Raw genomic sequence first — 27687 nt, forward strand, 5'->3', positions numbered from 1 at the left:
TATTGTAAATATAAACCAAAGATATTAAATGTTGTAATTTCCAAAACAGGGCAGTTGCCATAATATCAGGTACTGTCAAATGTTCTCTAGCCGAAAACTGTTTTTTTCAGTTTGTTACGCCATGGCGTCCAACTCGTAACACCTTTTTTCACTATGTCACCATAGAGACATTTCAAGCCAGGCAGTTTATTAGGTTTACAAATAATAATAAATAATCTAACTGCTGTTTGACGTCTCCCATGTCAGCTTCTCCTTGTACTGCTTCGAGACAGGACAGAAGATTGCTTTAGTTTCTATGTCGCCACAGTTTCAATGAAGGCACTGTTCCTCGGAAGATGTCACAGAAAATATACAGTATCCTCTTGGACTGGGGCTGGTATTGCGAGACCATGACCGTGCAGGCCCCACACCCCCATCTCCACAGCCATACTTCGTCCCAGTCAGCCTCACTGCGGAGACAAAGGAGTCAAGGAAAAACATCCTTGGCAAGAATTCATGAGCTCGGCAGGATGACGCAAAGAAGGAAATACTACAGAGTAACGAAACAATCACCAATCTAGATGTACACGTAATGTCACTTAAGGAAATATTGAAAGTTTAAAGTTTTTAAATACTGATTATCCCCCAGTCCATTATACTGTGGGTGCAAATATTATATTTCCTCATAGTTTACATTTGCTTACAATAGTATGTTTTTCCAAGGTTTTGCATGTAAACAATACATTAGCTGGTCTTCTCTTATAATATTATTATTGTTATACTGTTTAAAGTTATTGGATCCTATAGGGTATAAAGTTAAAAGTCACACATAAAAGAAAACAACAACATGCCAAAAAATGCAACGAAGTATCCCATAACCACAATATGTAATCTTTACATGCAAAAGTTAATAGAAACAAGAATATCGAAGTTGCCATGGTAAGAATACATAATGTCTCCGTATAGAATAGTATTCAAAGTTATACAGTATATCTAACCTTTAATTAGTTATTTTAAATCAAACTTATGTGTAATGATTGTAGGCTATTCATATTGCAGATATTAAACAACTAAAAACATGATCCTAAGTCAAACTCACTAACAAGCCATTCAGCGGTGGTTCTAGCCCCTTTCATCTCGGGGGGCATGGCTGGGGCCAGTTGTAATCGTAGCGGGGCCATCATCGGGGGGGTGTATTGTCCATGATGTTAGTGGTGGGGGGGGTGCTGACAGTGTTTTGTCCACGGTGCCAGTTAGGGGGGCCACAGGGGGTATGTGCCAAATTTGAGGTATGTGCCTATCCTGCGTTTTCTTTTCTTTCTTATTTCTTTTTTTTTTTACATACCAAAGTAAAGCTGTGACCTTATTTGGCAAAGTAGGGTTCAGGATTTAAATTCACAGTGGCTACCTGAACTAACAGTAATGGGGCACACAACAAGTAAACAGAGAAAATAACTACACTATTCCTACCCTCCCAAATCTTACAGGACAGGTGAGATGCCCCTACTCCAAGATACTTATACAATAGAAAAACTATGGTAATAATAATATAGCCCAAGACAAAAAATATTAATCTTTCTAGACTGTATTAAAGTTCAGCACTTCGGAAAAATAGAATTATTTTGTATTTCAATAAAACAAAAATAATTACTGGTATCCACACACCCAACCAATGTAAATGTCACGGACGGTGTTAATTAGCTCCTTAATCACCATTACTTATTATATTTATATTTCACTTCACTTTATGCAATATGGCTTGTGTATTTTGTTTGGTTCTATATTGCCATTATTTTGTGTGGTGATTATCTTTCACTTTATTGTTTAATTTGTTATTCACTTAGTATTATTTTGATTGTTTGCACGTGTGCCTTATTATTTGTGTTTCTTTGAGCCAATCACCACCGCACAACTCACCTGGGTCCACCTGCACTCTTCACACGCGTCCCCACTTAATCACCCTGCCCTGGGAGAGGAGAGGAGGGAGCGTCTGATACGAGCCGCAGAGACCTCCCACATTGGAAAGTGGACTTCAGCAGACAGGAGGGGAGGTGGCAGACCTGGGAGCAGGACCCAGATCAACACGGCGCACAGGGACAGAATAGTGATGTCGTTCGCGAATGTGCCGGGTCCCGTCTGAGAAAGGATGTCTGTTCTTATGTTTTTATTTCTTATAAATGAATACAAGACAGAATAAAAGTATGAATGTTGTGTTGATGTGCTGCGTATGATGACATTGTCCCGGTGCTCCCGTTTGGTGCAGCACACACACCTCAACACAACATTCAGTCAGTGCGAGTGGTGCGGCCGAGCAGTGTGGCGAAAAGTTCATCTTTAATTACGGGTCAGAAAACAAGATGAGTGACAGGCACAAACGAAGTAGCATTTGGATGCATTTTGATAATATAAACAACAAAGGCAGAATGTAAAAATTGTAAAGTATCATATCAAGCAGGGTCTACTAACAACCTTCACAGACACATTAGAATTATAAATCCATCAATGCAGTTGGAAGAAAACAGGCAAGCTAGCATGCCTGCTACTGAAAATGAAAATACCTGTGCGATTACTGGAACCATTGCTGCTGCAGTGCTCACAGCCACCCCTCAGGCATCAGGTACTGCGACCTATTGCAACCCATAGTTCTATAAGCCAATTTATGCCAAAGGCCATGACCCCAGCAAGACCAAACACAATTGATGAGGTATTGGCTAAAATTATTGCAAGGGAATTCCAACCATTCTCAGTCGTGGAGGACAAGGGATTTAGAAGCTACACCCATGCTCTCAATCCAATGTATGTTCTTCCAAGCAGGAAAACACTCTCCCAAACAACTATTCCAAGACTGTATGACAGACAATGTGCTTCACTGCAAGAAAGGGTTAAAAAGGCTACAGCAGTTTGCCTGACAACTGACTGCTGGACATCCAGAGCCACCACTTCCTTCATGTCTGCTACATGTCACTTCATTGAAAATTATAAAAAATGGTGTCCAATCTTCTGGACTGTTTTGAGTTTAGTGGCAGACACACTTCAGATAACTTGGCAGAGGGACTGCTAAGAGTGGCAAGTAGAAAACAAAGTGGATTGCTGTGTTACTGACAACGCAGCTAACATCACCAAAGCTTTTTAACATCTTGAAATGGACCCACCACCCATGTCTCGTGCACACAATCAACCTGGTTGTAAGACATGCCCTGAAGGTGATGAAGCCCACTGTGAACAAAGTGAAGGCGATGCGGGAATTCTTCCATAAGAGCACACGAGCCACAGAGAAGCTGAAGTCTTCTCAACGCCAGATGGGTATGCCTGAGCTGAGGTCCAAACAAGAAGGTGGAATTCAACATTTCATATGCTGAAACGGGTTCTGGAGTCCAAGGATGCAATCATCTCTACCTTGGCCATTATCAATGCACCTGTTGATGCTCTGAGCCAAGAAGAGTGGGAGGAAGTGCGAGAGACATGCACTGTTCAGGAACCCTTTGAGCAGTCACTGTGGAGATCAGTGCAGACAGGTACAATGGACAACTGTTTTTACATTAGTATTACATAATTGCATATTTGAGGTGCATATTAGAGGGGAATGGCAGTAATAATAGACAAGAATAAACTGAACAAAGTCCATATACCACATAATAAAACAAAGCATAATTCTGAGTTTTCTCTTTTTTTTTCAGCTACGTGACAGCCTCCAAAATGCTACTCCTGTGCAAGGGTCTGCAGAGAATAACAGCCCACCACCAGACAGGAGGAACAGTAACCAAAGGGAAAGAGAGAGAGTTGGTGACTGCTCTCTGTGCATCTATGGAAAGAAAGTTCCACAGAATGGAATACAATACTGTTCTCTCAGAAACCACCATAATGGACCCAAGGTTCAAACAGCTGTCCTTCAATGACAACAGAGCTGTTGATGAGGCACCTCAAAGAGTAACAGCAGCAGCAAGATGCAGCCCCAGCAGCCAGCAGGCTACACCACTAGGAGGCCAAGAGGGAGAAGAGGGAGCAGGGGCACTAGAAGTGGAGCCACAAACGTCTGCTGTTTGGAGGTTCTTTGATGAAAGAGCAACAGGAGACACTGCAAGAAGGAATCCCACAGCAGATGCTATACTGGAAGTAAGATCCTATCTTGAAGAGCCCCTTATCCAAAGAGCCACAGACCCGCTGAGCTGGTGGGAGACCGAGGCTTCAGTCTACCCACGACTGGTCAAGGTGATGGCAGGGAGACTCTGCATCGTAGCAACATCAGTCCCTTCAGAAAGAATCTTCTCCAAAACAGGGCAGATAATAACAGAAACCGGATCAGCCCCTGTAAGCTGAGGCACTTAGACTTTCTTAATGCCAGTCTGCACTAAAGACAAGGTCACTGGTAATATATACATCTAGAACTGTTGGATGCTGCCGTTATGCGCATTGTAATTCATTTTTTATTTGTTATATGGTTCCATTTTGAGTGTGGTTTGCTTGGAATGGTTTGTGTTTTGGATAGTTCAATATAAATAAAACGTTCAATACACGTGTAATAGTGTTTGATGTTTTCACATGATTTACGTTTTTTTTTTAATACAAAACATGTAAATTATGGTATTCTGGAAATTATAAGATTAAGTATAATTACATTGAATAAGTGATGTATGTGCACACATACCAATCATAGGTCCAAACATTGCTAAATTTGCCTGAATTATAAAAGCCAGAAGTGGTACTAAATGAAGAGCCATTTGGGAGCCGAAAGAGCCCGCTCTTATTGCTGAATTGAGCCAAATGGTCTGGCTCACTGAAACCAGCCGGAATTCCCATCACTAGGACAGAAGCAGAGAGAGATGGATTCCTCTGGAGGCTACAGTGAGTGCACCTTTGGTTTCGCTGATTTCCATGGAGTGTGGAAACGTAGAGAAGTTTAAGACGCCAAGCTGCGAGTGATTTCCTGCTGTGCCCACCCCTCTCCCCTCCTTGGATTATAAGCGATCGAGGAAAGACATTGAACATTACAGTGTCTGTTTACATACTGGACCTACTAACCTGGGCGCTGTGTTGCTTGGGTATTCCTCCGTGCAGTGGGCAGGGCAGCTGGAAACCGGCAAACAGGGAAACCGGCAAACAGAGAAAGCGAGAAGAGGGTTAACATTAACGTTAACGAGGCTGACCCGGCAGTCCACTGTCCACATTCCGCCCTGCAGTGAGATGGTGCTGTGGGCACAGGTGCCAGAGTTCCCCCACATAGCGGAATACTGTGTCCTGATCGAGGCTTGGGATGAGGAGCGAGAGCGGCAGGTGGCACGGACCATCACGTGGGTATGCCAGGGTAGGGTCCCGTTGCCAGTGTTAAATCTTTTCCCCTACCCTGTAGATGTGCCCCAGCGCTGCCCACTGGCTAGACTCTCCCGTATAGACCAGCAGGACATTATCACTGAGGATGAGGCGACATTCCAGTTCCGATATCCAGACATGGTAGAAGTGGGGGTCCGTCCGGTCCAGACACAGGGGGTGACAGGGCCCGTGGACTGGACAGGGGGAGCCACCGACTTGTCCAGGGAGCAGTGAGGATGGTTAGGCCCTGTTGCAAAAGTGGTGTTGCGTCTAGTAATGTAACCATTCCTTATATCCCAGGACATTAGTTTATAGACACTGTTGCACCGTTTGTAGTAGAACACTTGCATTTACTCATAAGGCAGTTCCCTAATCTCAATCCCTTACACTGGTTTATTTATGGACTTCCTTCCTAATTGATAGGGTATTACTGTTTGTGAAAGAACTATTTCCATACAGTCAAAGTTTCATGACATTAGACTTTAAACTAACTCATATCTCATTCAATTATTTATTCATTTATTCTACATCAAGTTATATCTTCAGTAACGTCCATATTTTCCCACGTTTCATTCAATCACCATCAGAAGCTCTCTGTGCTAAAAGTGGCAGCACATTTGTCTCACACACATCAAACTCGCCTTTTCCTGCTTCCCAAGCCTTATCAACTTACTCAGACCCTCGTCAACTTACTCAAACCCTCTTCAACTTTGGTCAACATTGCTCTGCATTCTAACAGCTATTCTTTCTCCTATTCTTAATTTCTTACAAGAAATGTATTCAGGTTTTTTTATCAATATGTTTTATTTATATTTATACAGATGTCACTCCATTATTCGTTTATTGAAGTCATATATGTACCTAACAAAATATTAGCCAATAGGCCATTGATCTCAATAATGATTCCCATAATCCTAGGACACCTTCTCTTTTACTCTTCCTTTCCATTCTTCCTTTTCTCCTGTAAAGCATTTTATATTACTTGAGCTTACTTATTCTATAGTTGTAATCTTATACTTCTGCGGTATCTTACCCTTTTCCTACATCACTCATCTTAAAACCATGGTCTACTTTGACTTTCATTTCAGGTATTATATGCTAGGCACCAATAACCAAACATTTTCTGAAAGACTGTAACATGTCACCAGACTGTTTACATTCTCCTGCTTTCACAGGCTGTCAGGGCTGCACCAGGCTCTCTTCTAGCCTTTCGTTTCCTTGAATTTGACTTTTGACAGAGCTTGTCCATAACATGATGTTTAACAAACAAATTCTGGTTCTTCTTGTGGAGACACCATGACTATTCATGTATTACTATTATTATCCATCTGTTTATTCAATGTATATTTTGGATTACTTTTCTTATAATAGTCTTTCTTTCTGATTTCTGATGCTTGAGGCACTCTGTATAGAGCCAAAGATCCTCATGAATATGATAAATCTGTTGTTACATTTTTAAATATAATTCTAAAATGATTGCCAAAACATAGACATTTACCTTATATCACCTTCAAACTATACATATTCATAAACACACAAAGCACATACACATTGATATCTAAAGATAATTCAGATATCCAATCTGTGGCATGTTTTATTGACCCTAAAGTGTCTCAAACAGCCCTTATAACTTATTATTTAAGCTTATGATTATTTAGAATAAAATGTCAAATAATCCCACTCGATTATTTCATTATTTCACTATCTCAGTTTTCTTGATCCATTGTGAAAAAGTTCTGTTATTTCCTCCTCATCTGTAGAGGCTACATTAGCCCACTCCCCGGTCTGATATTCTCGTAGTAACTGTATCCAAATGTTGGGCGGACATTTAGCCTTCACGATGATGTGTACATCGTGCGGGTGAAGGAGGTGAATAACCATCTTTTCATCTAGAATATCCCAAAAAGTTGTGTTACCCTGGTTTGGTTTTAATTTTGGGAGGGACGCCCATATCATTTCTTTTTCTCCTGGGGAGAAGGGGACATGGGTTTTAGTCGTATAGACTATTGATTGACCTTCCTCTTTACTCTGTCTAGTTTTGACTTGCATGGGTGCAGCTGGGACCGTTTTCAGAGCGGTCAGATCTGGATACAATGTATTATTATAACCAAAATCAGTGATTGATTTATATTCCGGATTATATGGGGGAGGAGCGCTAGCAAAACCTCCTTTTTCATATTCCCATGCTTTGCGATCTAAATCATCCCAATCGGGCCTGTCGTCCTCGGAGTGATCTGTGTCGCGACGCGCTCCTAACACGGCAGCACATCGCGCACCTACACCTTCACCTTTTCTGACCACTTTTCTTGCCCTTCTAATTTGCCTTGTAGTTCTATTAATTCTATCGTATTTTTCACAACTTCTTCTCTCAATTCACATTACTGTTTATGATGATCTTCCATTTCTGTTATTTTCTTTTCTTGATTCTCACCAACCTGACACAATATCACAATTCCTTTCTCTGTCTTATCTGGTTGTTGTTGCTTCCACCAGTCCCGGTGCTCCTTCGAAGACCAGTCTTTCTCCCAACTTCCTTCCAACATTTTCTTCTCTACATTCTGTTTTTTTATTTCTCAAAAAACCAATAATGCTGGTGTCACTCACTGTGACGATTTATCTGAAATATTACATTATTATATATTATATTATGTATATATATTATAATAAAAACAAACACTCCAGTAAGGTACGGACACCCGTACATGACACTGGCTAAGGTAAGGGAACCCATAAACAACCATAAGCACCCCCGGACCTAGGACAGACTGTAACTTGCTAACTTGCTAACTGTTTTGTTTGCTTCTCATCATTTTCTGCTAGTTGCATGCCAAACGAGTTCGTTCTGTCCAAAATATAAGCTTTTTTTCTTCTAATAAACTCAATACAAATACAGTGCACTAGCAACTATTTCCCTTTCAAAAGTTGTAGTCCCGTTTCAGTTAAAACAAAATGTGTGCTTCAAAGAAAGAAAATACTATTGCTGCTGACTTGTGTTTCTTTTCCCTCTTTACCTGCTCTTATCACAAAGCCTCTCAACACAATCTCAGGTGCAGGTGCACTCTGCGCTATCCTTTGCCCGAGCTTTGTCCAGGAAAACTCACTGTAGCCATCTTAGTTCAACACGGGCTCTCCTTACCTGCGAGTCACACGGGTCCAGTTCACTTTGCAAGTGAACAGTCTCTTCTCAGAAACAATAAGGAAACTTGGAAAGAAACACAATCCCAGGTCGGTGTTAAAAAAAAGTTCTTTGTTTTCATATTAAAAGAAAACATTTGTATTTTCTCTGCACACTTCACAGCTCCAATTAGCACACTCAACTAATCCCTGCCCCCCTCAGAACCGTCACTAAAGAAAGGTACTCACAGTCATTTTAAATATGACATCCTGTAGTGTTTCATTTCAAAATATGATCTTATTATCACTTGAACCAAATAAATCCTTTGACCCACTAATACCAAATTACAGTTAGGGGGGCCACAGGTGTGATTTGAAAATACGATCTTCCATGTCTTTCTGTTGTGTTTTGACCTGGGGATCTGTAATTGTCCAAGTGGCTACTGCACATGTACTTATTTAATATTAAATGTGTTATTTAATTAGGCTTGGTTCTGGTGAGCATGTACAAGACGTCAGCTTTTTAAATAACTGTGTGTATTGGATCATACACATTTTAGAAATACTCTCTCAAACTTCCCGCATTGGTACCTCACCAGGGAGGTAGAAAACAGCAATAGCATTGAAAAAGTGTGATTGTAGTTCTGCTCTTCTGCAATATATTTCTACAAGATCTTTAACATCTTCTTTAACATTGTTTTAAAGGCTGGGACCAATATGGTGGAATATCTCCAACACACGGACATTGAGAGACTCGACCCCTTTGTGCTGCTGCTCAGAGACCAACTCTCAGTTGTCTCTGAGTAGGCTATGGATCAACTTCCTTTCCTAATATGAAGGAGACAATGGATACAAAACCTATAGGCAACTATGAAAAACAGGTGATTATTGTTATTCTTCTCATTATAAACTACTTAATACATCTCTCGCATAAAGTACAACAGGATAGTGGTGATGTCATTCAGGATTGGATTGCCATTGGTCAAAAGCCCTCTGAGAGAAATTGTGTGGCGACACTCCACACTCTTAGAAGAAATTGTTCTGCACAGAACCATAAAGGGTTCCTCGAGTAATCGCTCTGGTGGATCCCTTTATGGTTCTATGTAGAACCCCTTCAAAGGGGTTACATGAAGAACCCCCAAACATAGCGTTCTACACAGAACCATTCGTTTTAAAATGTTATATATAGAACCCATTCAAAAGGGGGACACGTGCTATACCTGAATTTGTTTTCCAAATACAATCTTTAAAAAATGTATGAGTTCATATATACAAACACACATACACAACGAAAAAATCGCACTACTAGTGAAGTAACTTCATTTACATTATATGCCACAACTCCTCAATTTGGAAAGCAAAAACAAGACATCTGATGTAAAAGTGTAAACTAATTACGAACAGCACTTTTGATTTTTATCTTCAATTCAGGGGCTACTTATTCGAACAGTAAACTGTATTCTCTCTTCAGAGTGACTGGAATGTTTTTGCCTACATTCAACTTAAATATGAAAGTTTCCAAAAACGACATAGTTTTCTTTAAGGCTATTCAATGCCAAACACAAAATTCTCTCTGCTTTCAGTGCTTGTCCTTCAGCACAATTACACAGGTTCATGATGTTCTCATTTCAATACATTGTTTTCTTATTTAAACTATTTGACTTTGAGCTTACATTGAGAATAAAATCACTTTTGCAAGTAAAACCTGGCCAAGAAAGGAAGCAGCACTACAATAAAACAATACACAGAATACAAAGCAGTTCCTTCAAAAGTGAAAGTGATAAAGAGTGATGTCTGTCAGTAAATTACGTTGAGATACATATTGGTTATTTTGAATTAGGAGTCCAACTTCAATAACTTCTATTAACAAGCCAAAATACAGATCAGAATTACGGGTAATTGAAAAGAATATGTAGCGCCTAGGTAAGCTTGGATGTGTTCAGAGAAACACTAAAAACGGATTGGCTTTATTTGTGGAATGCAATCCTGAAGAGTATTTGATATTTTGGGTAATAAGCTGACCGAAAATATTAGGAGAGCCATATGCACAAAATAGTATAGTCTCCTAGTGCACGTCACCGCCCTCTATTGCATAATCTACAACACCTTATACATCAAACCCAATTTACTAATATTATTGTTATGCATTCATTTGTCACATCTGCCTTTGCTGGTAAGGATAACAGTACAGGATCATCAATATGTACTGAAACGAAACCTGTCCTAGTAAGGTCGTGTCCTAACTGGATTTGACAGAGGAGCGTGTAGCTGCCACCACCTTTGGTTTACCGGACGGTCCGGTCGAATAACCCTGGAAGCTAAAATTAGTGATGTTAAAGGGAGAGTGAAAAGCCAAGAGGAAGTATATAACCAAGTCTTTTTAATAACCAATTTAATACGCTGGGTACACAATGTGCAATTTAGGCAAATAGAATAACAATCACAGTATCACTAAACAATCCATAAAAAGTAAATATCCATTAAACAGTTAAGTTAATTTCTCCCTCAAATACATACGACCAATTATTATAATAAAACCGCAATTGACCTTCATTAAAGAAATACTAAAATAAACCATACAATAAACACCAATGTAAGTGAAAAGAAACCACAATATAAACATCAGATAAACCATACAATAAACACACCAATATAAGTTACCACAATTACAACAGCAATTTCAACTATAAAAGCAAAATACAAACTCTTCAATGTAAAGCCAAAAAAAAACAAAAAACGGGTTAATTGTTGTTTTAGATCAATTGATTGGAATATAGCTAATAGGATCAGCACAATCCAATCAATCAATCACTCACTTGGCCCTGTTACACAGACTGATTAATAGCAGTATGTTTAAGTCTAACCATAAATTCATAAATTAGAGCAAAGAAACTGTTACTATGTTTAAACTTGGTTTTATACAAGTCCTTGCCCAATGAAAACATGTAATCAAATACACATAATCCCACAAACAAACACATATAGATTTAAAATAGAGTCAGAGAGCTCCCGTCAACTGAACAGCTCCCCAGCATTTGGCGCACACTGCACACTGCACACTGCACACTGCACATGTAAAAACAAGCAGCCCCCTATTATCTGCACACAAACCAACACAAGCAATGCTAGCCGTAGAAAGAGTCTCTCTTGTGTCTTCTGAGCACTGCTTATATCCCCATCTGCTCCCGGTATGACATCCCGTGATTGGTCGCAATGCTCAGTCCAATTAGGGTTAATAAGAGCCAATTCAATCAGTGACAGAGCCGACTGGCTCATCACAGTACTACTATATTTACAGCATGACATAACAGCGCGGCGCTGGAGCGGGAAAGTGCGCTTCTTTTTGCACATCGTCTACATGCGCGAAAAGCCTGGACACTTGGGCTAAAAAAAAGACAAAAATAGAAAGTGTGAAATATGAACGTTAACATTGTAGCGCAAACATTGGGCTTCGAGCCGCGTGTAACAGACAGTGCGATTCAGAACAAAGTCAAAAATAGCTTCTGCACAACAATACAACTCTTAGCTAGTAAATTCATGTGGAAAATGGACGCCCCGTCTACAGGGCTGCGGCAAGTCGTGGCCTATTTGTTGGGGAAGGATGTTGAGCTCGGTTTTCCAAACGAGCCGCTGCATATTGACCTATGTCTATTGTCTAAATGTCTATTTATTTATTGATGTATTCATTTATTTATTTCAACATGTATTGATTCATTGATGATTTTCTCTGTGTATTCATTTTTAATTCTGGCATGGATTATCCTGCATACAAAAGCAAAGGCCCGGGACAGTGCGAGCATGACTTATACAGCGCAGTGCAATCATGGTCGCTGCTTGACATCGTCCTGCAAATAAAAAAACATTGGCTGGATGTCAAGTCACACATTGCCGGGCCAGACCTCGAACCCGGATCCTCCGGATCGTCACCCTGCTGCTCTCCAGCTGAGCTACTCCGGCAACGGAGCATCGGCGCGGAAGGGCGCTATTAAGTGTGCGCTGTTTCTGCCGTCACTCATCTCCTGCAATGCCGTGTTTATGTGAGAGCTGTGACGCGCTGTAGCAGCAACTACATGTTTACTACATCTCATCTCCTCTGGGGTTTCAGTGTTTGTGAGACGGTGACACTAAACGCTGAAGTATAATGTCGGCCAATAAGCGCACTGGACACCGCCCACTGGCTGTGATTGACACAGCGGGCTTGTATGACGTCATTCACTGCTACAATGATCGAGCGCAGAAATACACCGTGGTCGTGCAAAAATGCTTTTTCTACTCTTGCGGTTTTTATTTTACACTACAGGAATAAATAACTAAACCAATATTAAATACATAGATACATGTCCTATTTCGGGGTTTCGGACTTCTATTCAACTATGGATGACGACGAGCTGGACAGAGTTGTTTCTGAACTACATCGTAATCATCCCAATTCTGGCTACAGAATGATGCCGGGTCACCTGAAATCACGGCCTGTTCAGATTCAGAGTAAGTGCATTGTAAACCAGTGAGCATTGTGTTTGGATGATTGTATAGGCATGCAAAAAGGAATATAACTTTTTTGTTTGTCTGTTTGTTCAGGGAGATAATATAATTACTAATGTATTCAAGGATTACATAAACCGAGAGAAGCCAGAAGAACCTCACCAGTATTCACACAGCACAGAGTAACAACAACAACAATAATAATCTTTATTGTATAGCACCTTTAATTACACATTACAAAGTGAATCACAAGAAAACACTCAAAGAACAAGGACAATTCAATTAAATATCAAAACAACAACAAAAACAGTAAATACGTATACAACAAGAAGACGTCAGACAATGAAAGGCATGGTATAAGTTTTCAGCTTTAAAACTAAGCACCACATAATGTAGAAATGATTAAAATAAGAAACAATAATGGATCTGCAGCTCATATACTGTACATTATTCTATACTTGACTTTACAAAGCTTGTCTAAATTTTAAAATCCCAAACCTGTAAATGCTGTATTGCCTCTCCCAAGGTGGTATGTCAGTTGTGAACCCTGTCTGTGTCTCATCCATAGCATTTCGAGTACAGGAATCCTTACGAAGAGTTGACCCAGGAGGAACTCTGATGCGGGCTCTATCAATGAACACAATAAGGCGGCGGAAATACTCTGTGGATGGAAACCACAAACTTATAAGGTACTAGATTTCGAGTTCATTTGTCACACTTGTAGACTCTATATTTAATTCCAATTATTCATACCTTGACATAATCACAAATATTTTTTTATTTCAATTATGAATTACACACCATTCCCCTCAAATGAGACATGATTCATAATGTCATAATGACCTATGAATGATTTATTGTGTGCAGTGTCTGGTTTAATACCACTCTTTATTATACAGGTGGCGCATAGTCGTTCATGGTGGGATTGATGGCTTCAGCAGGCTGATTGTATACCTTAAAACTGCCACCAACAACCGAGCCTCAGCTGTTCTTGAACATTTCATGACGGCTGTTGATGAGTGTGGCTTGCCTTCCCGGGTGAGATCTGACAAAGGTGGGGAAAATGTGGACGCGGCACACTTTATGGTAAACAGTAGAGGAGAGAACAGAAGTTCTGGGCGCAGTGTGCACAATCGGAGGTAAATTCAAAGTAGTATCACACAAGATGGATGTTTCTTCTGTGTTATCTGTTGAACTGTATTCTAGATTGAACTGACTTTTAATGCAAGAAGATGTAATTATCAAACAGTAAAATAAAGCACTTATTGTTAATCACAATAGGTGGAAGGTTTACAATTGAACTTGAATTCATAAGAATTTTGGGCCCCATGAAGAGATTGCAATTTGGGCCCCCCGCTCCCCCTGAAAGTCACAGCCCCGGGTAGTCAATAATGAACTGTTCACAACACATTTAAACAAGTAATAATAATCTGTGATATGTGCTTGTCGGCACAGTTTGAAATCTCACATTTCAACCCTCCTTTCTTAACATACTGTAGCAATTACTTTAAATGAGGTTTGCTTGGAGTACCATGCTTAAGAGAACATTATTTTCTTCGTGTTTATTTAAGTATTTATCTATCACATCTTGTTGCTCACTATTTGATCCCTGTACAAGCATGAAGCATAAAGTATTGTCAATCCTAGATTGATATTAGTATCAGGCTACTTGATGTTAGTATTGCTAAGCTTCTTTCAGTTGAAACTGCTACAAATTACTGCTTGGAATAACTTTGAATTGCCACTATCTGAGCTCACCTTGTCTCACGTCCTCAGTAACACCATCAGGAGATGATGAGGGACCTGCCGCTGCTCCACTCTTTATGGGTGTTTCTGAAACTAAGGGCCATGTGTTTCAGGATGTTAAGCTTTTCTAGGTAATTTTGATAGGCCCTATATAAAATGTCATATGACCAGGGGTGGATTTTAAGGAGTTCTGGCACTTGCGAGACGGGCTAGTATACCAACATTTCCACTAGCACGGCTAAAATGTTACCAGCCCTGTTTGTAACTGTGTTTACAGAGTGTTTAATGTGTATTTAAGAAAATAAGAAAACTAATAGATGAAGGGGGACAATAACAGGGATTAGAAAATTATTTATGAGTAGTAAGTATTTCATAAGTAGTTTAGAAACAAATGTTTTCAATATATATTTTCCCAGTATTCATGTTAAGTTAGTCTGTGCAAAATATTATACACTCACCTAAAGGATTATTAGGAACACCTGTTCAATTTCTCATTAATGCAATTATCTAACCAACCAATCACATGGCAGTTGCTTCAGTGCATTTAGGGGTGTGGTCCTGGTCAAGACAATCTCCTGAACTCCAAACTGAATGTCTGAATGGGAATGAAAGGTGATTTAAGCAATTTTGAGCGTGGCATGGTTGTTGGTGCCAGACGGGCCGGTCTGAGTATTTCACAATCTGCTCAGTTACTGGGATTTTCACGCACAACCATTTCTAGGGTTTACAAAGAATGGTGTGAAAAGGGAAAAACATCCAGTATGCGGCAGTCCTGTGGGCGAAAATGCCTTGTTGATGCTAGAGGTCAGAGGAGAATGGGCCGACTGATTCAAGCTGATAGAAGAGCAACTTTGACTGAAATAACCACTCGTTACAACCGAGGTATGCAGCAAAGCATTTGTGAAGCCACAACACGTACAACCTTGAGGCGGATGGTCTACAACAGCAGAAGACCCCACCGGGTACGTCTCATCTCCACTACAAATAGGAAAAACGGGCTACAATTTGCACAAGCTCACCAAAATTGGACAGTTGAAGACTGGAAAAATGTTGCCTGGTCTGATGAGTCTCGATTTCTGTTGAGACATTCAGATGGTAGAGTCAGAATTTGGCGTAAACAGAATGAGAACATGGATCCATCATGCCTTGTTACCACTGTGCAGGCTGGTGGTGGTGGTGTAATGGTGTGGGGGATGTTTTCTTGGCACACTTTAGGCCCCTTAGTGCCAATTGGGCATCGTTTAAATGCCACGGCCTACCTGAGCATTGTTTCTGACCATGTCCATCCCTTTATGACCACCATGTACCCATCCTCTGATGGCTACTTCCAGCAGGATAATGCACCATGTCACAAAGGTCGAATCATTTCAAATTGGTTTCTTGAACATGACAATGAGTTCACTGTACTAAACTGGCCCCCACAGTCACCAGATCTCAACCCAATAGAGCATCTTTGGGATGTGGTGGAACGGGAGCTTCGTGCCCTGGATGTGCATCCCACAAATCTCCATCAACTGCAAGATGCTATCCTATCAATATGGGCCAACATTTCTAAAGAATGCTTTCAGCACCTTGTTGAATCAATGCCACGTAGAATTAAGTCAGTTCTGAAGGCGAAAGGGGGTCAAACACAGTATTAGTATGGTGTTCCTAATAATCCTTTAGGTGAGTGTATATCCATTAGAATGAGAAAAATATTTTCTGAACTGAATGTAACCCAAGAATATCCAAACAAGTGTAGATAGGCAATGTATAATGCAAAAATGTATTTTTAATATTATTTAAATAGTGCATACAAAAAAAGAATCACATAACTACAGTGAACAAAACATTATTGGAGCTGACTTCACATATGTAAAGGATTAAGTGCCTACCCAGCTATCATAAAATAAGACGTAGGCTACGATATTTTTTTATAAATCAACCTTGCATTAATCCTGTCATATTCTCGGCAGTCCGGGTGTTCTTGCGTTCACACACACAGAAAGCAGTTCTGGCTCCGGCCTTTTCCACCAACTAAATCGGCGCTGAAAAGTTGACGGACGAGCGGCTCTAAAATTCGACTCGCCTGAAATTTAAACTACTCGCCTTAGGCGAGGGGAGTTGGGGGAGCTTCATTTCCAGCCCTGCATATGACATTGTACCTATGCTGCAGATTAATTTATGATACCGATTAATTCATGTTATTCAATGCAAATATGCACCAAGCTAGATTCCTGTCTGACTGCCTTCGAGCTAAACAACTGCTGACATATTAGCTTAAACCATTCTCAAACTGTGTCAGTTGTGCTGTTGTGCTCACCTTTCTTTTCAAAGAAATTAATTAGCAGTTGATTTCCCTCAGTTTGCTTTCTTTCTCTTACTTTCTTTTCTTTTTTGGTACCCTGATTTCCCTTTCTCGGGGAAAGACATGACTATCACAGTAGCAGTCACAGACGAATCCTAGTGCAGGGGTCGACTAAACCCATTTGTGCCTTTTCTAAGGGGTGAGAGTGGCCTCAGAGAACCTCCACTATTGTTGTGGGATACGAAGTTCAGTCACTCAACCGACTTATTAAGCCAATTTATATTTAGTTATGACACAAATTACTTAGAAATAAAACAAAATTGCAAACAAAAACAAATTTTCATTCCAAGCTTTTCGAGGTCCCTCCCCCCATTAGGGCCCTGCATAGTCAGTCCCACTTCTCCCCCCACTTCGACACCACTGCTAGTATATGAGCTTCACAGTTACACCCAAAAATATCAACTTCAGAATAATACATGTAACAAGTAAATCACATTATCAAAACACTGAAACTGTAACTGCCACAGCCATTCCAAACTTCATTAGGCAACATGTCATACTGTGTCTGATGCCCTTGGAAAGACCAGTGGAATTATATCACTTCTTTCCTTCAGGAGAGGCCAGACCAGTGTCTCTTTTAGTCCTTTCCTCAGCTGTTTAATCTGTCGAACTGTTCTTACAATAACCTACCACAAATGAGAACAGAAAAGCATAGATTAATAAGCAAACCAAAGAATGCATAAGAACTAGGTCAAGGGTGGTCATACAGCCCTGTGGACACCCATCCCTGGCCAGCTTAGGAACTTCTCAGTGTCATAACAACATCCTCAGAGTCGTATAACACACCCTGTGCACTAGGGTTGGCAGTGCTCCGGGTTTGCTGGCTCCGGCTCCGGAGTGGCTCCAGAGGTTCAGCTCCAGGCTGGATCTAAACATTTAACTGTATATAGAGTGCATATAGAGTGCATAAGGCATCACAAATTATAAATAAATTATATATTCTATTATGAGAATAATGTTAAAGTAATACACAATATACACTACATAATAATAATAAAGTAATAATAAAGTAAATAAATAGTAATGGTGTCGTCTAAGACCCAGAAGGACAAGGATTTGTTTGTTAAAAATCATATTATGGACAAATTCTATAAAGTCAAATTAAAGGGAAATGAAAGGCTGACATCCACAGGAGCAGCACTCTGGTGCAGCCCTGACAGCCTGATGTAAAATCCAGGCAGGAGAATGTAAACAGAATAGTTATATATTATAGTCTTATTTTCAGAAAATGTTTGGGGCCAGCATAAAATACCTGAAATAAATGTTAAAATTAGACCTTGGATTTAAGATGAGTGAAGTAGTCAAAGGGTACGAATTTGAAGGATACTATAGAAATATAAAATGACAAGCATTGAAGAAGTGAGCTAAATTAACATTGAACCATTTAAAGGAGAAAATAAAAATAAAATACTATTTTACAAACCAGAAATACAAAATAAAATGTTGAAAATTGAATTTGAGCTAATTTCTGAAATGGGAATCTGAGGAAACAGTAAAATATGGTGAAGATATGAATACATAGATGTAGAACCGTCTCGCAAATAAGTGGAGAAATCGTGGAGATAAAGCAAATAGAACTTTAATCAAGCCGCTCGGAAGCCCCACGTCAGGAATAATTCCTTCAGTGAGAAATTAATGTTTACCAACATGAGTGCAGCTTTATAGGAAAATGACGTAACATCTTATGGCCGTTCATCCAATCAGAAGATACAGGTCCGGGTCCGTTTTATGATCTGTCCTCCCGTGAAGAGGTGATGGATCCAAAGCAGATGTCCGTCTTTGATGTGCACTAGGAAGATGCGATCCCACGGTCGTCATTTACCTAGTGTCAATCGCTCGTTAACAGAAACAATTCCTGCCTATCTAGAGAAATGATTAAGTCATAAACACATTTTCAGCAGACAGCTGTAGGCTATTTCGGCACTGTGTGATCTTTCATTACTGACAGGAGTTTCTAACAAATCAACCTTGTTGACCCTTTACTTGTGCTGCTAAATCTAATCTGCTCAGTCTGTATACAAACTACTTCTAATGCTAGTATTAATATAAAACATTATATAATTATCACAAAACACTTTCTTCAACTTCCTATACAGAGTCTTCAATAGATAACCAGATACTCCAGGAAATTAAAGGGTCATTTGGTAGCTGTGAGTTCCACAATGAAGAGTTTTTGAAATTCCCAGATATAAGATCCCTAAATACAGTGTGTAGGTAAGAAATTAACTATTGATCAGTTCAATCTGGTTTCGGGAACAGTTCTTCTGAACATGTACCGGTGTAGATTGGACTTCAATAGGAGGAAGTTGACACAATAAGGACATATGAGCCGCGCAGGTGGACAGTCTTAGTGCCCACGCAAACTCTTCATTGGGGAAATCATTGACTGGACACATTTTTTGAAACTTTGTTTTCCTGAGGTACCTGGGAATCATTATTGAAATCAATTAAAAGGCTTATTTTCTAAAAGATATTTTGTTAAGTAAATATTTTAGTTAAAATAATGGAGTGAAATGTGTGTATAAATAGTAATAATACATGTCAATAAATATAACTTGAATTTTCTTGTAAGAAATTAGGAAAAGGAGAAAGAACAGCTGTTAGGATACAGAGCAATTTAGTGGGTCTGAGTGATGTTGAGGAAGGTTTGAGGAAGTTGACGAGGGGTTTAAGAGTTGATAAGGCTTGGGAAGCTGGAAAAAGGGAGTTTGATATGTGTGAAAGACATGTGCTGCCACTTTCAGCATGAGAGTTGTGATGGTGGTTGAATGGAATATGAGGGAAAATAAGGAAGTTACTGAAGGTATAACTTAATGTAAAATAAATAAATCATTGAATGAGATATAGTTTAAAGTCTAAAGTCATGAAATTGTATGGAAATAGTCCTTTCACTAACAGAAATACCCTATCAATTAGGAAGGGATTCACCCCCCAGGAAGGAGGGGGGGGGTCAGTGAAAGTGTCTGTGAGCTCAGCTGGGAAATTGAGAATAGTTACATTACTAATGCTAATAATATTGATGTTGATAGTCTTTGGCAAGATGGGCAAGATGGGCACTGCCTGTGGTATCTGTTCCAACAGAGCTCTCGATTGCTTAATTGAACCTTAATCAGAGCATTTTCAATATTTTTAACTGTAGAGGGTTTAAGTTAAGCATAGAATTGTATGAATAACATATTAAAGAACCAACTATTTTTTACACAATTTGAAAAGTACAATCTAAGCCGGTTGTTCATTCAATGGAGTCATTGAGTGTCCGGTTGAACAGAAAGCAGCAGGTCGGGGCCTAACTGATGAGCCGCTGCCCTCTGCTCAAACCTGCAGCTCGCCAGGTAGGCGAGCAGATCCAACACGATTCATATTAAAGATGCGACTCGGGTCCGAGACCGGCAGCAGCCAATGAGAGTCGAGCACATCCACGAAAACAAGTTACATTATTTTGAGTTTTTGATTTTGATTTTCATAAGTATTGATTCAAATACCTCAAATAACAATAGTTGTTTTGGGGCATCATGATGCAAAAGACCTAAATTCCGTGAAATCCTGCCTGTCGTTAAATGTGAGCAGCCCACCATTTTAAATATCGTCTGGGATTTAAAGAATCGCGTTAGCGTGGGTCTAGCTTTAATTTCAACACTTGTCAAGACACTTTTGGACTTTTGCACTTTTTTTACACGACATGTAATGAAAGCTTTTACTTTGCAGAACAATCTGAAGCAGAGTGACCATGATTTCACTTCGCTGTAAAATCATGGTTGCTCTGCGTCAGATTGTTGTGCCGAGTAAAAGTGTGGAAGTGGAAACAGTGTAGCTCATTGCCAGAGCCAGGGATCGGACCTGGGGCTTCATACCTTCAGTCTGACGCGCTCCCGACTGAGCTACTCGGGCAACTCCGGAAAGACCCGGAAGAGCGCTATTAACTGTGCGCTGTTTCTGCTGTCACTCATCTCCTGCAACAGGCCCGTAGCCAGCCTAGTGGAAGGGGGGTTCTTTTTTTCAAAAAGTGGACCTTTTTGCAGTTTTTCCCCTCATTTTGTATTCAATTATGAGGTTTAAATACTTCATTTTGGTTACTTTTTATGCACTAATTTGTGCTGGATTAGCTTGTCTGCTGGTATCTTAACGAGGACGCTTTTTGATGCACCGAAAATATTTACTACAATGTTGTCAAATTGCTTACCAAGATCATGTACCACCTTTTTCAGTCCAAACACACGCATGCACGCACGCAGACACACAGACACACAGACACACGCACACACACACACACACACACACACACACACACACACGTGAATGGAGCGCCGACACATCACACATATTCAGGGTAAAAATCTTCTGAATCGGTCACTGTAGCTAGCTAGTCCCACTGGATGGATAATGGTCAGAATTTACTGTGTTCTTCCTTGACCCATGCTACACCCCTCCACTGAGTTTCGTGAAAATCGGTCTTGTAGTTTTTGTGTAATCTGACAGACACAGACACACACGAGTAAAAACATTAGCTACCTTCTGCGTGGAGTTGACGACTGTTTGCTAGCACGTAGTTAGCGTTATCTATCTCAACTGTTAGATTAGGTAGTAAATATAACAACCTTACCCTGTTTGGCAGTGTTTTTGAACATATGTTCAATATTCTGCGACAATGACGCTGCTGCCTGCTTTCTCTCCCGTCTCTCCTGCTCTTTTCACCCCATACTCACTATCCAGCTTGATGTCGTTTGCATAACGTCAGTTGCTGCGCACAGGGCCAATTTGGTGCCCTAGGCAAGATTTTAAGTGGTGCCCCCTGCATCGCAGGGTCATTGTGTTCATACACTCACAGACTGCATAGCTTTATGTCTTTGAGATCTTCTTTATTTTAGAAACAAAACCCCCACACAAACAGTATAAAAACAGTATTAAAGAAACAAGTGACATAAAATGAATTATAAATACAGTATTATAAAAGTATTGCACGAAAAAACGATATTACAGACACCTTAGTGCAATATGCATAATGTAGCAATGTTCTACAGCAGGGGTAGTCAATTATGTTGTGTCAGGGTCCACATTTCTTGGTCAAGGTATAGTCAAGGTCCAGACATGGACTAAATCTGTGAATTAGTCATTTACCCCGTTGCTTATATTTAGTACATTCATTTCACAAAGTACAAAAATCAACTGGTTAAATAAATGTATATATTTGTATTAAAACGGTTTCAGACCACTTACATTTTAATTTGTTAAAGATTATTGTAGTCATATAGATAAACATAATAGAAACTTTCAAGCATTTTGTGTCTTATTAGATTCAAGTCTGTACCATTTCCCTTTGTCCCACTGTGCACTGCACAAAATTAGTGTTGAAAAATGAGGGCGAAGACGATTGAGTAATTCAGGGTGCGGGTTCTGGGGAAGATGTTAACAACTGGAGACAAGTCAAAAAACAGCTCAAAATCTCCATGAAATCAGGCAGATTTGGACTCAAACATATCTTTGCTTCACAACCACACATCAGCAGCGGAAAATCCCATATCAAGCAACATTATATATGCAAACTGGACGCGGTGCCGGTGGGTGTGATGGAAACGTGTCGCTGCTGAAACGCGTCTGCACTGAAATCCGCTGCGTCCGCCGCTGCCGGACGAGTTTCTAGGTGAACACAAGCTATGGCACCGTGACCCCCGGTCGTGTGCGCACTTTTATATTTTAGAGGCGAGGTTGACAATGTCCAATTTTAGCTGCTTATGTATAGAAATCAGCAAAACCCAATAGCTGTGTTTGTGTTGTTTTTGACAGTACAAAGTGCCGCTGTTGCCCAGTGCAGAGAGAGCAGGGAATCTGCGCGCAGTCAACTCACTGACTGACTCCCTAACAGCAGCTCTATACAGGACATCCCATATTAACACTCACATCCTATTGGCTAATAACCAGGAATTGCTGTGACTTGGTTCCACACAATAACAAGCACTGAGTGCAACAAACCTCCGTACAAATGTTCACTCTTTCGGGCGCCCCTAGCATTTGCCTGTTCCGATAGGGCCGGCCTTGGCTTCGCATGTAATACTCCTGTAAAGGATCATTTTAATGAAGACAAAAAAACGGACTTTGGCTACAGGCATGTGCAATGCCGTGTTTATGTGAGAGCTGTGACGCGCTGTAGCAGCAACTACATGTTTTCTACATCTCATCTCTAATGTGAGACAATAAATACATGCATGTGCAAATAGTGCTACATGTTCAATGAATCGCCAACATTGGAATCGGCAGGGACATGTATCTATGTATTTAATATTGGTTTAGTTATTTATTCCTGTAGTGTAAAATAAAAACCGCAAGAGTAGAAAAAGCATTTTTGCACGACCACGGTGTATTTCTGCGCTCGATCATTGTAGCAGTGAATGACGTCATACAAGCCCGCTGTGTCAATCACAGCCAGTGGGCGGTGTCCAGTGCGCTTATTGGCCGACATTATACTTCAGCGTTTAGTGTCACCGTCTCACAAACACTGAAACCCCAGAGGAGATGAGATGTAGTAAACATGTAGTTGCTGCTACAGCGCGTCACAGCTCTCACATAAACACGGCATTGCAGGAGATGAGTGACGGCAGAAACAGCGCACAGTTAATAGCGCCCTTCCGCGCCGATGTTCCGTTGCCGGAGTAGCTCAGCTGGAGAGCAGCAGGGTGACGATCCGGAGGATCCGGGTTCGAGGTCTGGCCCGGCAATGTGTGACTTGACATCCAGCCAATGTTTTTTTATTTGCAGGACGATGTCAAGCAGCGACCATGATTGCACTGCGCTGTATAAGTCATGCTCGCACTGTCCCGGGCCTTTGCTTTTGTATGCAGGATAATCCATGCCAGAATTAAAAATGAATACACAGAGAAAATCATCAATGAATCAATACATGTTGAAAGAAATAAATGAATACATCAATAAATAAATAGACATTTAGACAATAGACATAGGTCAATATGCAGCGGCTCGTTTGGAAAACCGAGCTCAACATCCTTCCCCAACAAATAGGCCACGACTTGCCGCAGCCCTGTAGACGGGGCGTCCATTTTCCACATGAATTTACTAGCTAAGAGTTGTATTGTTGTGCAGAAGCTATTTTTGACTTTGTTCTGAATCGCACTGTCTGTTACACGTGGCTCGAAGCCCAATGTTTGCGCTACAATGTTAACGTTCATATTTCACACTTTCTATTTTTGTCTTTTTTTTAGCCCAAGTGTCCAGGCTTTTCGCGCATGTAGACGATGTGCAAAAAGAAGCGCACTTTCCCGCTCCAGCGCCGCGCTGTTATGTCATGCTGTAAATATAGTAGTACTGTGATGAGCCAGTCGGCTCTGTCACTGATTGAATTGGCTCTTATTAACCCTAATTGGACTGAGCATTGCGACCAATCACGGGATGTCATACCGGGAGCAGATGGGGATATAAGCAGTGCTCAGAAGACACAAGAGAGACTCTTTCTACGGCTAGCATTGCTTGTGTTGGTTTGTGTGCAGATAATAGGGGGCTGCTTGTTTTTACATGTGCAGTGTGCAGTGTGCAGTGTGCAGTGTGCAGTGTGCAGTGTGCGCCAAATGCTGGGGAGCTGTTCAGTTGACGGGAGCTCTCTGACTCTATTTTAAATCTATATGTGTTTGTTTGTGGGATTATGTGTATTTGATTACATGTTTTCATTGGGCAAGGACTTGTATAAAACCAAGTTTAAACATAGTAACAGTTTCTTTGCTCTAATTTATGAATTTATGGTTAGACTTAAACATACTGCTATTAATCAGTCTGTGTAACAGGGCCAAGTGAGTGAGTGATTGATTGGATTGTGCTGATCCTATTAGCTATATTCCAATCAATTGATCTAAAACAACAATTAACCCGTTTTTTGTGTTTTTTTGGCTTTACATTGAAGAGTTTGTATTTTGCTTTTATAGTTGAAATTGCTGTTGTAATTGTGGTAACTTATATTGGTGTGTTTATTGTATGGTTTATCTGATGTTTATATTGTGGTTTCTTTTCACTTACATTGGTGTTTATTGTATGGTTTATTTTAGTATTTCTTTAATGAAGGTCAATTGCGGTTTTATTATATTAATTGGTCGTATGTATTTGAGGGAGAAATTAACTTAACTGTTTAATGGATATTGACTTTTTATGGATTGTTTAGTGATACTGTGATTGTTATTCTATTTGCCTAAATTGCACATTGTGTACCCAGCGTATTAAATTGGTTATTAAAAAGACTTGGTTATATACTTCCTCTTGGCTTTTCACTCTCCCTTTAACATCACTAATTTTAGCTTCCAGGGTTATTCGACCAGACCGTCCGGTAAACCAAAGGTGGTGGCAGCTACACGCTCCTCTGTCAAATCCAGTTAGGACACGACCTTACTAGGACAGGTTTCGTTACAGTACATTTTGATGATCCTGTACTGTTATCCTTACCAGCAAAGGCAGATGTGACAAATGAATGCATAACAATAATATTAGTAAATTGGGTTTGATGTATAAGGTGTTGTAGATTATGCAATAGAGGGCGGTGACGTGCACTAGGAGACTATACTATTTTGTGCATATGGCTCTCCTAATATTTTCGGTCAGCTTATTACCCAAAATATCAAATACTCTTCAGGATTGCATTCCACAAATAAAGCCAATCCGTTTTTAGTGTTTCTCTGAACACATCCAAGCTTACCTAGGCGCTACATATTCTTTTCAATTACCCGTAATTCTGATCTGTATTTTGGCTTGTTAATAGAAGATATTGAAGTTGGACTCCTAATTCAAAATAACCAATATGTATCTCAACGTAATTTACTGACAGACATCACTCTTTATCACTTTCACTTTTGAAGGAACTGCTTTGTATTCTGTGTATTGTTTTATTGTAGTGCTGCTTCCTTTCTTGGCCAGGTTTTACTTGCAAAAGTGATTTTATTCTCAATGTAAGCTCAAAGTCAAATAGTTTAAATAAGAAAACAATGTATTGAAATGAGAACATCATGAACCTGTGTAATTGTGCTGAAGGACAAGCCTGAAAGCAGAGAGAATTTTGTGTTTGGCATTGAATAGCCTTAAAGAAAACTATGCCGTTTTTGGAAACTTTCATATTTAAGTTGAATGTAGGCAAAAACATTCCAGTCACTCTGAAGAGAGAATACAGTTTACTGTGCGAATAAGTAGCCCCTGAATTGAAGATAAAAATCAAAAGTGCTGTTCGTAATTAGTTTACACTTTTACATCAGATGTCTTGTTTTTGCGTTCCAAATTGAGGAGTTGTGGCATATAATGTAAATGAAGTTACTTCACTAGTAGTGTGATTTCTACGTTGTGTATGTGTGTTTGTATATATGAACTCATACATTTTTTAAAGATTGTATTTGGAAAACAAATTCAGGTATAGCACGTGTCCCCCTTTTGAATGGGTTCTATATATAACATTTTAAAACGAATGGTTCTGTGTAGAACGCTATGTTTGGGGGTTCTTCATGTAACCCCTTTGAAGGGGTTCTACATAGAACCATAAAGGGATCCACCAGAGCGATTACTCGAGGAACCCTTTATGGTTCTGTGCAGAACAATTTCTTCTAAGAGTGTGGAGTGTCGCCACACAATTTCTCTCAGAGGGCTTTTGACCAATGGCAATCCAATCCTGAATGACGTCACCACTATCCTGTTGTACTTTATGGGAGAGATGTATTAAGTAGTTTATAATGAGAAGAATAACAATAATCACCTGTTTTTCATAGGTTTTGTATCCATTGTCTCCTTCATATTAGGAAAGGAAGTTGATCCATAGCCTACTCAGAGACAACTGAGAGTTGGTCTCTGAGCAGCAGCACAAAGGGGTCGAGTCTCTCAATGTCCGTGTGTTGGAGATATTCCACCATATTGGTCCCAGCCTTTAAAACAATGTTAAAGATCTTGTAGAAATATATTGCAGAAGAGCAGAACTACAATCACACTTTTTCAATGCTATTGCTGTTTTCTACCTCCCTGGTGAGGTACCAATGCGGGAAGTTTGAGAGAGTATTTCTAAAATGTGTATGATCCAATACACACAGTTATTTAAAAAGCTGACGTCTTGTACATGCTCATCAGAACCAAGCCTAATTAAATAACACATTTAATATTAAATAAGTACATGTGCAGTAGCCACTTGGACAATTACAGATCCCCAGGTCAAAACACAACAGAAAGACATGGAAGATCGTATTTTTAAATCACACCTGTGGCCCCCCTAACTGTAATTTGGTATTAGTGGGTAATATTGATAGTAATAGTGATAATAAGATCATATTTTGAAAAGAAACACTACAGGATGTCATATTTAAAATGACTGTGAGTACCTTTCTTTAGTGACGGTTCTGAGGGGGGCAGGGATTAGTTGAGTGTGCTAATTGGAGCTGTGAAGTGTGCAGAGAAAATACAAATGTTTTCTTTTAATATGAAAACAAAGAACTTTTTTTTAACACCGACCTGGGATTGTGTTTCTTTCCAAGTTTCCTTATTGTTTCTGAGAAGAGACTGTTCACTTGCAAAGTGAACTGGACCCGTGTGACTTGCAGGTAAGGAGAGCCCGTGTTGAACTAAGATGGCTACAGTGAGTTTTCCTGGACAAAGCTCGGGCAAAGGATAGCGCAGAGTGCACCTGCACCTGAGATTGTGTCGAGAAGCTTTGTGATAAGAGCAGGTAAAGAGGGAAAAGAAACACAAGTCAG

At 40.0% G+C, this 27687-nt stretch overlaps 1 long non-coding RNA gene across 1 annotated transcript; it reads left to right on the forward strand.

Annotated features, from left to right (window-relative positions):
- The first annotated feature begins 12641 nt into the window (after positions 1-12641).
- Positions 12642-14219, forward strand: LOC136759650 (uncharacterized). Its single transcript, XR_010820092.1, has 3 exons — positions 12642-12885; positions 13451-13571; positions 13782-14219. It is a non-coding gene; the product is annotated as an uncharacterized LOC136759650 (long non-coding RNA).
- The last annotated feature ends 13468 nt before the right edge of the window (positions 14220-27687 follow it).

Source organism: Amia ocellicauda, chromosome 10 (genome assembly GCF_036373705.1).
Source record: "Amia ocellicauda isolate fAmiCal2 chromosome 10, fAmiCal2.hap1, whole genome shotgun sequence".
Classification (NCBI taxonomy): Eukaryota; Metazoa; Chordata; class Actinopteri; order Amiiformes; family Amiidae; genus Amia; species Amia ocellicauda.